Source organism: Hipposideros armiger, unplaced genomic scaffold (assembly GCF_001890085.2).
Source record: "Hipposideros armiger isolate ML-2016 unplaced genomic scaffold, ASM189008v1 scaffold_110, whole genome shotgun sequence".
Classification (NCBI taxonomy): domain Eukaryota; kingdom Metazoa; phylum Chordata; class Mammalia; order Chiroptera; family Hipposideridae; genus Hipposideros; species Hipposideros armiger.
In genome coordinates, this window is record NW_017731460.1 from 3,486,593 (window position 1) to 3,499,348 (window position 12,756).

A 12,756-nucleotide genomic window follows, 5' to 3' on the forward strand; every position below is an offset into this window, starting at 1 on the left:
AAAAAAAAAAAAAAAAAAAAAAGACAGCTTTAATGAAAGCTTTTTTATGATGCCATTAAGTAGACATCAGGATTTACTCTTCAATTAGGTGTGGTTGTGATTGTTAGCAGATTAGATCCCTTTAGGTGATGCAATGCCTAGAGGAACAACATTTAGGCTATTGATCCCCCAGTGATTCTACTTGCCTAGACTGAGTTGAGAAATTTGTCACTTGCTCTATCTTAAAAGTAGCCAGAAAAACAAGAGGATTTTTACAGACTATCAAATCCAAACTAAATATCCTGGAAAAACCTTGATGATTTAAAGGTTACTTGTTTAATTATCAGAAATTTATTTTTTTAAATGAACATGCAATAAAATCGACTTTTTCTGTGCATATTTGATGAATGTTAACATGTCTGGAGATTCATGTAACCACCATCACAGTCCATATCCAAATAGTTTGATTAATTCATTAAACTCCTTCGTTCAATCTGTTTGTAGTTATACCTTCCCCACCCCACCGGTAATTCCTGGCACACCATGTCATTTTAGTTTTGTCTTTTCAAAAATGACCATTAAATGGAATCATACAGTATGTAGCCATTTGAGACTGTTACACATTGCATTTACTCAGCATATTGCCTTAAGAGTCATCTAAGTTGTTTTGTATATATACTTCATTTCTTTTTATTTCTGAGTGGTATTCAATTATATGGATATACTACAGTTTATCCATTTATTCATAGAAGGACTTTGAGGTGTTTCAAGTTTTTAGCTATTTTGAATAGAGACGCTATAAATATTTGTGTACAGGCTTTTGTGTGAATGTGAGTTCATTTCTCTTGGGTAAATACATAGTAGTGGGATTGCTTATTCATATGGTAAGTGTATAATTTAACTTTATGAGAAGTTGCCAAACTGTTTTCTAAGTGGCTGTACAGCTTTTAGTCTCACGTGAAATGTATGATAGTTGTGGTGGTTCTGCCTACTTGGTAGCACTTAGTATACTCAGTCATTTTAATTTTAGCCATTCTAATAGGTTTACAATGATATCTGATAGTAGTTTTAATTTGCATTTTCCTAATAGTTAATGATGTTGAATATCTTGTCATGTGCCTTTTGCATTGGATGCTCAGCTGTTCCAACACTATTTGTTGGAAAGACTATTCCTTTCTCATTGTATTGTGCCTGCACCTTTGTCAAAAATCAGTTGGCCATGTTGTGTGGAGCTGTTTGTGGACACGCTGTTCCGTCCCACTGATCTGTGTGTCTGTCCATTCACCAGTATCGCACTGTCTTGATAACTATGAGTATTGCTTGAAGTCTTAAAATTGAATAGGGTAAGTCCTCCAGCTTTCTTCTTTTTTAAAATTTGTTTTTAATAATTTTGGCAACTTTAGTTCTTCTGCCTTTCCATATTAATTTTAGAATCAGCTTGACTATAACTGCAAAGGATCCTGGGATTTTGATTGGAATTCTGTTAAATCTAAAGACCAGTTTGAGAGAGAATTGACATCTTTACTACTTTGGGTTTTGCAATCTGTGAACACAGTATGCCTTTCTGTTTACTTAGGTCTTCTCTGACTTATTTCATCAGCATTTTATAGTTTTAGTATACAGATCCTATACATATTTTATCAGATTTCAAACTTTCTTGTGTTAGGAGATGCCTTTGCCTCTCCTGGAGCCAGCACTAGATGGCTTCCCCTGAAGCTTTCTCTGTGCTGATGCCTACTTCTGGGTTTGGAGCTGTGTTAAGTTCAGGCTGGAGGATACCAGTGGGAAACAAAATGCTCTTTCAGTGGTACTTCAGATTCTGGTCTTCTTGCCCAATCTGCTTGCTCCTCTTTACTTCTTAGTGCTCAAGTAGTTGTTCCATGTATTCTATTTAGATCTTATAGCTACATTCACTCAGAGAGACAGGTTGGAGTGTGATTACCCCATTTTATCAAGTATTGGAACCTGACTGAATTTTGTTTAATTTTGTTTCTCCAGGAATTTGACAAGAAACTGAAGTTTTGATCAAATATATTTTGAGTTTGAAACCAGACATGCACTAGAGTTTAGATTCTTTCATTTGACTAAGGTAAGATTGTTTAATAAGATTTAATCATACTCTTACTTTACATTTCCAAACTTATATTATAATGTGTGCTTTATTAACACATTTTAACTTTTCAGTCTACCTGAGAGTCTGACCTCAAAAACTATTTCCTTGGTTCCTTTATATGATAGCTAATGTTCCATATATCAGCTTCCAGGTATGAGGAGAACATGTGATTATATGTTTACTGAAGGTGTTGTATTTTGATAATCAGATCTGTTTGCCTAGTGTAAGAGTTGGCAAGCTGTGGCTTACCGGCCAGTCACCTGGATCGGTAAATAAAGGTTCACTGGAACATAGGCCACCCATTCATTACATGTTGGCTATGGCTGTGTTAACACTACCGTGGCAGAGTTTATTAGTTGTCACAGTGTCTGTGTGGCCTGCAAGCCTAAAATCTGGCCCTTTAAGAAAATTTTGCTGACTGGTAGCCTAGAAGATTTAATAAGGGTGACTTAACTATGCTGTGTAATTATAATATGTGAAGTCATAGCTAACCAATTCTAGATGTCAGTAAGTGTTGTTGTATATGAAAACTAATTAGAGATTTTAATATGCATATAAGTATGTATGCTCCAACCTGAGGCCTAACTTCTTGAAGTGAAGGATCTGTATTATTTCTTAGGAAAACGTATTAATTTTCTGAAATAATTGATTTCTGTGATCAGCTAAATGCCATGTGTTTATTTCTAAGCAGAAGTCTTTATTTTGCCTAAGTTTCCAAAAATAAAAGTTAATATAATAAAGATGAAGCTTGTCCTTGCTCTAAAAAATATTCACACTAATGTATTTAATTACAATTTGTCTTGCTTGGTAAAATGTAAACAGAAATGTAATATTTTGAGAAAAACGATTATGTGTTTTTAATGTCTATCCTAGTAACAGTGGTTTGGAGTATATGAAGTTTTAAATGAAAACATTCTGATATAAAACTATGTTTAGTGGTTAAAGTTGCAATTATGTTTCTCAAGTTTATACTGAATCATTTATACCTGAGTGTTTAAAAAGCATAAGATAGAAGGAGAAATTAAAACTTGAGCCTAGAAAATTTATAAAATGTTAGCTAGGCTTCTCAGGAATCTCTTGACTGAGAAAATAGAAAACATATTTTTTTAAACATGTCATATAAATTAGAATTCCCAAGCAATATCAAATAAAGGAATTTCTCTTTTGAATTTGTTTTAGAAACCAAAATCTTTAAAAGAATATTTTTTTGTTTGTTTCTAGGTAATTTTAACAAAATAAGTTTCTGAAATCTTCATTTCTTAAGAACTATTTGATTTGAAAAACAGCCTTTTTTATGTCATGCATAATCTGAGATATGTTTGGATTCTTAATAGATTTTCTTGCGGTATCTTTGCTTGTGTTCTTATAAATGCAATTTTAAAACTTTGTAAAATTTACTTTTTAAAGGGAGAAATATGGGAATTTATCTGTGAGAATGCCTGCTTCATTTTATACCATCATACATTTTATATTTAATTCAGTATAGATTTAGAATTAGAATGCTCATACATTTGAATTAAGAAGGATAAAATTAAGCTGCAGAAAGAATTGATATGAATCTTTATAGCTTATATATGTGAATGAGGCCACCTTAGTATTATGTGTGTTTGGTTGTGGTCTAAACTGAATTGTGTTAATAAAGTACCTATCTGATTCATAGACTGTGACTTATGATTACGAATTCTCTTTTAAATGATGGATAATATAAGAAGATAGTGCTAAAGCTTTTTGCCTCTATAAAATCATATCTTAAGATATCTTTTTAAAATCCTCCCTGATTTATATTTCAGTATGGTACTTAAAAGTAAAAGAAAGAGAAATAAACTTAAAGAAAAGTTCACACTTTGATATTTTTCTTCCATGTAATCTTCCATACAAACTTGTTAGATTTTCCTAGGCCAACATAAAATGTTTTAAAAATCAAATACTGAGTCATTACCAGTTTGACAGTATCATTAAAATTAGATATGTGTGTATCAAAGATAAGACATAATTTCTTCTTTAAATTAAATAATGCTACTTGTCTTTTAGAGTATATATGGCTGAATAGGAAAGGACTTAGCTAGACTTGTTTTGAAATTTTTTCTGTTCGTATCTTTGATGGTATTCAGACTAAAAAAGAATGGTCAGTATCTTAGTCCATTCAGGCTGCTCTAACAAAATAAGATAACTGGGTGGCTTATAAACAGTGGAAACTTATTTCTCACAGTTCTGGAGGCTGGGAAGTTCCAGATCAAGGTGCCCGCAGATTTGGTGTCTGGTGAGGATCGGCTTTCTGGTTCATAAGTGGCTGTCTTTTCTCTCTGGCCTCACATGGCGGAAGCGGTGGAGAGCTCTCTGGAGCCTCTTCTATAAGGGTACTAATTCCATTCATGAGAGCAGAGCCCTGATCATCTCCCTGAGGCCCCGCCTTCAAATGCCTTCACACTGGGGGTTAGGATTTCAACATGAATTTTGGGGTGACACATTCAGCCCAGCATTCGACTTTTTAATTTTGTAGACCCTGATCAATGTCATTGTGTAGCCTTTAGGGCAGTAAAGAAACTAGTTTGGAAATGAACCTCCAAGGTTTGTCCTCACAGGAGATAATGTATAAACATCTTTCTTTANTACCAACATGGGCCAGTGAAGCAATGTCCTCCACAACTAGACTGAAGAACAAAAGGACAGCAACTTGTCTGTTCCCCTTCCCTGATTCCCCAATAAAATCTTTTTAAAAAAAAGAAAGAAATAACTTGTCCTACCTTATCTTTTTATAGATGAGGAAATGGCTACCCAGTGACGTGGCCAGGCTTGCTGGTGGCAGAGCCAGTGTGGGATTCTAGCCCTCCTGATTCCATTCAGGGCACGGTACCATGCCACATGGCTAATAATAAACCACACTGGAACCAGGTAGAGATCTTTAAAAATACTGATACGTGTCCCATCCTCAGACATTCTGATGTAATTGGTATGGGTGGAACTTGAGCACTGGGATTTTTAAAAGCTCCAAGTTTGGGAACCTGCTCCATAAGGAATTAGTGTTCTTAAGGACTTGGAACCAGAGTGAAATCAATAGTACAGACTTCCATCCGTTCTGCTTCCTTAATCATATACTTGGCTAGGTTTTTTCTGGGCAGTAAGAAAATCTTTACATTGAGAAATAGCCAAAAGCTCTACTGAACAAAGGCTTTCTTAATTAAGCTTTCCTTTCACTCATAATGTGTATTTTGTAAACGAGATACCCTGCAACAAAATTCTTCCTAATCATGAAACAGGAGGACAGTTCCTTGACACTGATCAGGAATGATCAGGAAAGGAGAGTCTTGTGCCATCTGTGTTGTGGCGTGCTTTGCTGTTGTTTAACTAGATAAAATTCTAATTACTGTTAAACAGATTGTTTATGAGGTTGTTTTTAATGTTTTAGAGCAAGTGTATAAATATAAAGAGGCAAAGAAATTGTTCCGAATTTAAAAACAAAAGGCTTTTCCTTTGAAAGTAAGTTAAGTTAATCAGGATTTGACACACTGGGTTGTTTAATAATGCATTTCTGTGTATGTCCGTGGTACTACATGTGGCAAAGAATGTGAAATTTACAGTTTAATTATAACCGTTCTGTGGGGCTGTCATGTACTGTTTGGCACATTGTTAACCAAACATTATATCTAGAAAATACTTGTTTTGATTTAAAATATCCATTCTTTTAAACAAGATCTTTCCTTCATAATGACAAATGTGAGAAGTGTGAAGTAGAGAGTTAAGAATAGGAGATTGTGTGGGCTAGCCGAGTGGCACATTGGTTAGGAGTTGGCTTGGGACGCCAGCTCTGAGCAGCAGGGTCCCGGTTCGGATCCCACATGAGGGCCAGTGACGCTGCGCCCTCTACACTAAGATGGCGAACAACANTTTTTTTTTTTAGCTGAGCCATCCTGCCACCTGTTGGCAGCTCAGCGGCAACTCAGCTCAGGCTGGACTCGAACCGCTGTTGCTCAGAGCTCAAACCCTTGAGCGAGCTCTTAACCAACTGAGCCACTCGGCCGGCCTAGTAATGTAGTTATTAAAGCTTTTCTTCATACACATTTTGTTTTCTGCCAAATAATTTTTTTAGAGAAAAAACAATTTTATTCACAAAATTTGCTATCAAGAAAGGTATACACACATTTGAAAGAGAGGGATAAAGGCTGGGGTTTTTTTAAAGCTTCCTTTTTAAAAAATAACATTTTATTTTGGAATAATTTTAGACACAAATGAATTCTAAATATAATAGAGAGCTTTTGTATATTCTTCATTCAGTTTCCCCTAATGTTAGTCTCTTATGTAACCTTGGTGCAGTGTTCAGAACTAAAGAATGAACAGCGGCTACTAAACTACAGACTTTATTAGGATTTCACCAATTTTTCCACTAATGTCCTTTTTCCAGGGTCCCACATTATATTTACTTATCACATTCCCTATGTCTCCAGTCTCTGACAGCTTCTTGGTCTTTCCTTTTCTTTCATTACTTTTGCACTTCGGAAGACTACAGGTCAGGTATTTTGTAGATTGTCAATCAATTTGGTTTTCTCTGATTTTTCTCATAGTTAGATTGAATTTACAGATTTTGGGAAAGAATACCAGAGAGGTGATGAATCCTTCTCAGCACATGATATCAGGGGTAACATGATGTCAGTATGTCTCACTATTGGTGATGTTATTAACGTTGATCACTTGATTTTGGTGATGTCTGCCACATTTATCCACTGTAAAGTTACTGTTTTTCCCTTGATTAATAAATATTTGGGGGAAAATACTTTGAGGTTACACAAATATTGCTTCTCCTTAAATCTTTGGCCACTAATTTTAGCATTAATTGGTAGGTCTTGCCTGCAGCAATTATTACTCTGATGTTCTAATGGTGATTTTCTATTCTACTTCCTTCTACATTTATTGGTTATAATTTGTAAGAAAGAGATGTCCCTCCCCACATTTATTTTATTTAATCATTTTTTTTATATCAGTGCACACTCATGGATATTTATTTTATTCTCTAGATTACAATCAGTGCTATTATCATTTCTTTTGTTGCTCAAATTGTTCCAGCTTTGGCCACCAGGAACCCTTAGAAGTTTGCTTCTGTGTCCTTTCAACATGGAGTGTGTGTGTGTGTGTGTGTGTGTGTGTGTGTGTGTGTGTGTTTTAGGCAATTTCTTACTTTCTGGTTCTATAAAATACTACAGGGTCAGCTTATCTTGTATGTTCCCTGCCTCAGGCATGGAATCACCCACTTCTCCAGGGAGCCCAGGTCCATCTTATTGGAGAATAGTATTTAGAAACCAACTTCTGGGTGCTACTAGGTGTACTCATTTCTACTGAAATATTGCTTCTAGGCCTTTCAGCGGTCAAGCTACGAAATGTGTGCATGTGTGTATATATATATTATATATTATGCGCATATACACACACACATACACACATCTGTGTTTATTTCTGTATTTACTATCTATCTGTATATACATAAAACAAATTAGTTCATACTGATACCTCCAAATCCAGTCTAGCACCATAGGGATTATTCTAGTATTCCTCTTTTGCTTATTTGTAATACATGTATAATATATAATAGTTATAGAATTGCTAACCCATACTCTTGTGAGAAACAAATTTACTAAACAGAATACAGTGCTTGGTATAGTTCCATTTAATTGTTATTCTCACAGTATCCAGCAAAATGCTCTTTTCCACAGTTATTAAAGTCAGTTCTTTTCTTCCATATCCCCTTCACTCTATGTCACTCATCTGTAATACAGTTAGAGTCACTTGTTACAGTTTGTATTCCATCTTTGGTTGCTCTGACACCCTGGTTTATGTGGTTTTATTTAATTTGTATCCTGTGAAGTTCACTTTTTGTGTTGCACAGTTGTATGGGTTTTGAGAAACGCATAGAGTCATACATTTACCAACAACAGTTTCATCTCCCCCTAAATTCCCTTGTGTTGCCCCTTTGTTGTCAACCCCTCTTCCCACCCCAAATCCTGGCAACCACTGATGTGTTTTCCATACATTTAGTTAGCTCTTTCCAGAATTTCATATAAATGGAATCATATAATATGTAGCCTCTTAGGACCAGCTTCTTTCACTTGATAAAAGCATTTCATATTTATCCATCTGTTGCATAAATCAGTAATTTGTTCTTTTTTTATTGCCTAGTAACATTCCATTGTATTACCACATTTGGTGTAGTTTTTACTTGTTGAGGGACATCTGGATTGTTTGTAGCTTTGGGCAATTGTGAATAAGCTAATACAAACATTTACATAAAGGTGCTTTTTGTTTTTGTTTCATTTGAGTAAATACCTAGGAGTGGGATTGTGAACCTTATTGTAAGTGTATATTTAACTTCATAAGAAACTGCCAAACTTTTTTCCAAGTAGCTATACAATTTTGCATTCCTACCACCAGGGTATGAAAGTTCCTGTTGCTCTTGGTCCTTGTCAGCACCTTGGTGTTGTCAGTTTGTTTTTGTCTTTAGCTCTTCTGATACATGTGTCATAGTACCTTGTGGGTTTTTTGGTGTTTTTTCTAAAGGTTTTATTGGGGAATTGAGGAAGAGGAACAGTGTTGGGGAATTGGGGAAAGGGAACAGCGAAGTTGCTGTCCTTCGATCTTAGTTGTGGAGGGCACAGCTAGCACAGCTCCAAGTCCAATCGCCATCCGGATGCTCATTGGCTGTTCAGGGCAGCTCAGCTCAAGGTGCTGTGTTCAATCTTAACTGCGGATGGGCATAGCCCACCATCCCATGCGGGAGTTGAACCTGCAACCTTGTTGTTAAGAGCACACGCTCTCACCAGCTGAGCCATCCTGCCACCTGTTGGCAGCTCAGTGGCAGCTCAGCTCAGGCGCAGCTCACTGGCCCATGTGAGAATCAAACCCGGCAACCCTGTTGCTCAGAGCTCACGCCCTTAACCAACTGAGCCACTCAGCCAGCCCTATCTTGTGGTTTTAATTTGTATTTCCCCAGTGACTAATGCTGTTGATATTCCATATGTTTGTGAAGATGCAGCTAGTCCCTTTTATTTCTCTTGATTTTCTCCTTTTATGATAAACCAGGTGGATAGATCCTTTCCCAATATATTTTGGTTGAACTAGTTGCCATCATCTCTGAATATTATATTTTATAATAAAAATACACATTTCCATATATGAGATTTGGTTTTCTGTGCTTATTACAATAGAATGACTATATAGTTTTTTATATAGCTGAATATTTGAATGATAATTCATTGTTGTCCAAAGCTAGATGGCTTTGTAAGAATCTATTCATAGATTATTACATCTCTGACTGAAAAGACATTCAAGACAAGGTAAAATGTAATAAATTCTGCCAGTGCCAAAGGTTGAATTTGGATTGACAAGTGTTACTTTAGAAAAAGAAATTTTAGGGTCTTAGGTAAGAAACCCTTTGACTATCAAATGAAAAAAGAAAACCTGATACTTTCCTGGGATGTCTGTCAACATACGCAACATTTTATATGTCCTTATAATTAATCAGTTAATGTTAGGTGAAAGAGATTAGAAATGAATGTTTTTAAATTAGGCCACTTTACATAAACATTTAAATTGGCAGGTTAAAAATACTTTAATATATTACTTCATCAAGCTGAGTTAGTAAAAATATGTGGAATACTCATCACCTACTTTCTTGTGTTTTAAAGACTACTGCAAAAAAAACAAAACCCTGTAATTCAATAACTCTTTGAATTCTCAGCTTGTATTTTTATCTTTCATCACAATGGAATAAAGACATCAAGTTTTAGTGAGTGATTTTTTTTTAGCATATTTGAGCTTTATCTTTACTATTTCTCTTTTATAAAGACCTACATTTAATCTACGAGAATATATGGAGGGATGCCATGTTATTTAAATAGATTTTTCTGTTTGCATTTAATAACTTAATATATTACATAAAGTATATGCTTAAATTGGGAAAATACTGATGCCTTAAAGGATAACATTTCTGTCACATCATCATTTGGGTAATTATGATTGATTCCATTAATACTGATTCTAGTTAACTATCCCCTATTTCAGTAGGAGAAAGCCAAAACAGTACTTTACATATTCAGATTCTAAAAATAATATTATTATTAGAAGTCATTATAAATGGCAAGATGATTTTCTTAGCTCCTTTAAAATAAACATAACTCTTTAAACATCTTATTTGATAGTGTGATTACATCACTGATATTTCTAGTGGCTAAACCCAGCCAAGTTTGTTGTAATTGCAATATCATGATGCCAGTCTTTGCATTTAAGCCAGCAACTTTGAAATTGGAAGGTGCAAACCTTTCTATAGTGGCTGCTCTGGTCACTGTACGTAACTTATATTGTCCTACTTTCTCAGGCTTTCTTTGTAAATAAGATATTTCTTTGTAAATAAGTTTTCCTAGCCTTGTGAAAGGGATAAAAGGTACTGTATATATTTATACTATAAATATATATTTTATTTCCTTCTTCCGTTTCCTGAACATCAGGAAAAAAAGGAAAGTGTGGGTTTTTGTTTGTTACGGTCTTGATGGCAGCCTACTTCCTTATTTACAGAAGACTCAAGGTGAAGTTTGTGACTTTGGTTGAATATTCTTTAGAGCCTGAGGCTAATAAAGTGGCAGTTACAAACAGTTGTGCTGATGTGACAGTTGACAGTATCAATTTTATCTTACAGTGTTGAAATCAGCATTTCTGAAATTGGAGAATTGAGGAAGGGTGGAGTTTAACTTCTTTTGAGCAGCTGTTCTTTGGATGACTCCAAGTCAGGGACTTTGTTTTGCGTGTTATTTAACGTAATCCTCACAGTTAGCCTACATGATATGCATGATCACCTACATTTTACAAATAAAGAAACTTAATCCAAGGTAACACACCTAGTAGTGGCAAAGTCAGGGTTTGGAACTTTGTTTTCTTACCTAAAAGTCCATACTCTTATCCACTATACTACACTGCTGCTCCTAAAATTAGAAAGTAATGAAAATATTAGAAAATCTCTCTAAACTTTTAAGCCTCTGGGAGGGAAACTAATAATTAGGTAAGACTGAGATTATCTCAACCTTATGTAGTGTTTTCTTCACTCTTAATGGGGCTTCATTTTTGGAAAACCTATTTTTATACACCTTATATGAGGGAACCACTAGCATAGTACCCATTAACGCTAATTATATAACTGAGTCTCCAACTGATATCTCAGAAAGGATTTTTTTATGATATTAGTGATAACTAATAGCTTTCTTGAAAATAAAAATCATCTGTTGTCAGAAATAATACATATCTACATTGCTGTTAGCAATAAAAATATAAAAAATTTACCACATTCGCAGTAACTTTTTAATAGTCTAAACTCATTAGAAATTATATTTAGTATAACATTTGCAAAATAAACTCTTATATAACTTCAAGTAATGCTTTAAGCTGTTTTGTCAATAAACTCGTTTTATGGTAGATCAATAAATTCCATTTGCACAGTGATTATAAACCATCTTTATCTGTAATAATGTTATACTGTCAAAATTAACAACTATAAGTAGACATGTCAGTTATAAGAATTTTTCTTAATATTTTTGTCACATTATTGATCTTATTGTATACTTAATTTATCTATAGGCCATTCATTAGTTATTTAGTTTTTATTTCTAGCATATTAAAATTCTCAAATGACTAAATATAGAAAATATTTCAAATATGATAAAATCATATGATAAATTGTTTCAGTATATATAAGCAGTCAAACTATAGCTTTTTTATTCAAAAAAATGCTAAATGTTAGTTGACATTTGGTAAGGAAAAAGTCCAGAATTCAGAGTAAAGTATATTTTAGTACCAAGTAGGATGATATAAAAAAGCATTCCTTGAGTCTCTATTTTCTTATTTATTTTGGTGTTGCAGGTATATTAATAATGGCAGTAAGTTGAAATGGAAAGCACAGCCTTAGAAATCAGTGGAATTGAATTCTAATGTTGGTGCTGCCACTGCCAGTTGTGTGACTTTGGACAAGTCGTTAAACTTCTCTAGATCTTATTATTGTTATTATTTTTGTCTGTAAATAAAGTCATTGGACTGTGGTTTCTAAGATTGTTGCCAGCTCTGTGATACTTATGCCAGAAGTTATGTACTAAACCTAACATCAAAGATATAATTGGTCTACTGTTCTTTTCTGGTTCTTAATAAATAGGGGGTTTTGTTTTGTTTGTTTTTAGAATGGGCAGTCCAACACAACTATGGTGGTGAATTTAAGTGTGTATAGTACTATATATACCTATAGTAATACAGTACATGTAAAAAAAGTATGATTCTTGCCATTAGGCATAATCATACTTTTTTTACATGTACTATATTATAAAAAACTGTAACATTAGCCAAATATTTTTTAAGCTTTTTTTTTTTTCCTTTTTTTGCAGGAGGGAGGTAGGGAAGGGTTAGATTATTGGGTCTTCTCTAGGCTTGGTGTGATGCAGAGTTGGCCCTTAGTTCTGGGAATGCCTGCAATACACTAGGTATCCTGGCATCAACTCTCATGGAACTCCCTGTTGTCATAGTCAGAACATACATTCTTTACCACAGAAATCAGCATTTAATCATATATGGTCTTCTAAATAATTGGTTTGTTAAAAATGATCATAAGGTTTTGAGAGGCAGTTATTATGTGCTTCTTGGTTTTA

The 12,756-nt window shown here is 34.4% G+C and overlaps 1 protein-coding gene across 1 annotated transcript in view; it reads left to right on the forward strand.

The window, feature by feature from the left end:
* The window catches only part of GLCE (glucuronic acid epimerase), a 144,395-nt gene that overhangs the window by 74,457 nt on the left and 57,182 nt on the right, over positions 1-12,756 (forward strand). Inside the window, exon 2 of the mRNA XM_019647321.1 lies at positions 1,978-2,068. The gene's annotated coding sequence lies outside the window, so the exon portion shown is untranslated. The remainder of the gene's footprint in view (positions 1-1,977; positions 2,069-12,756) is intronic.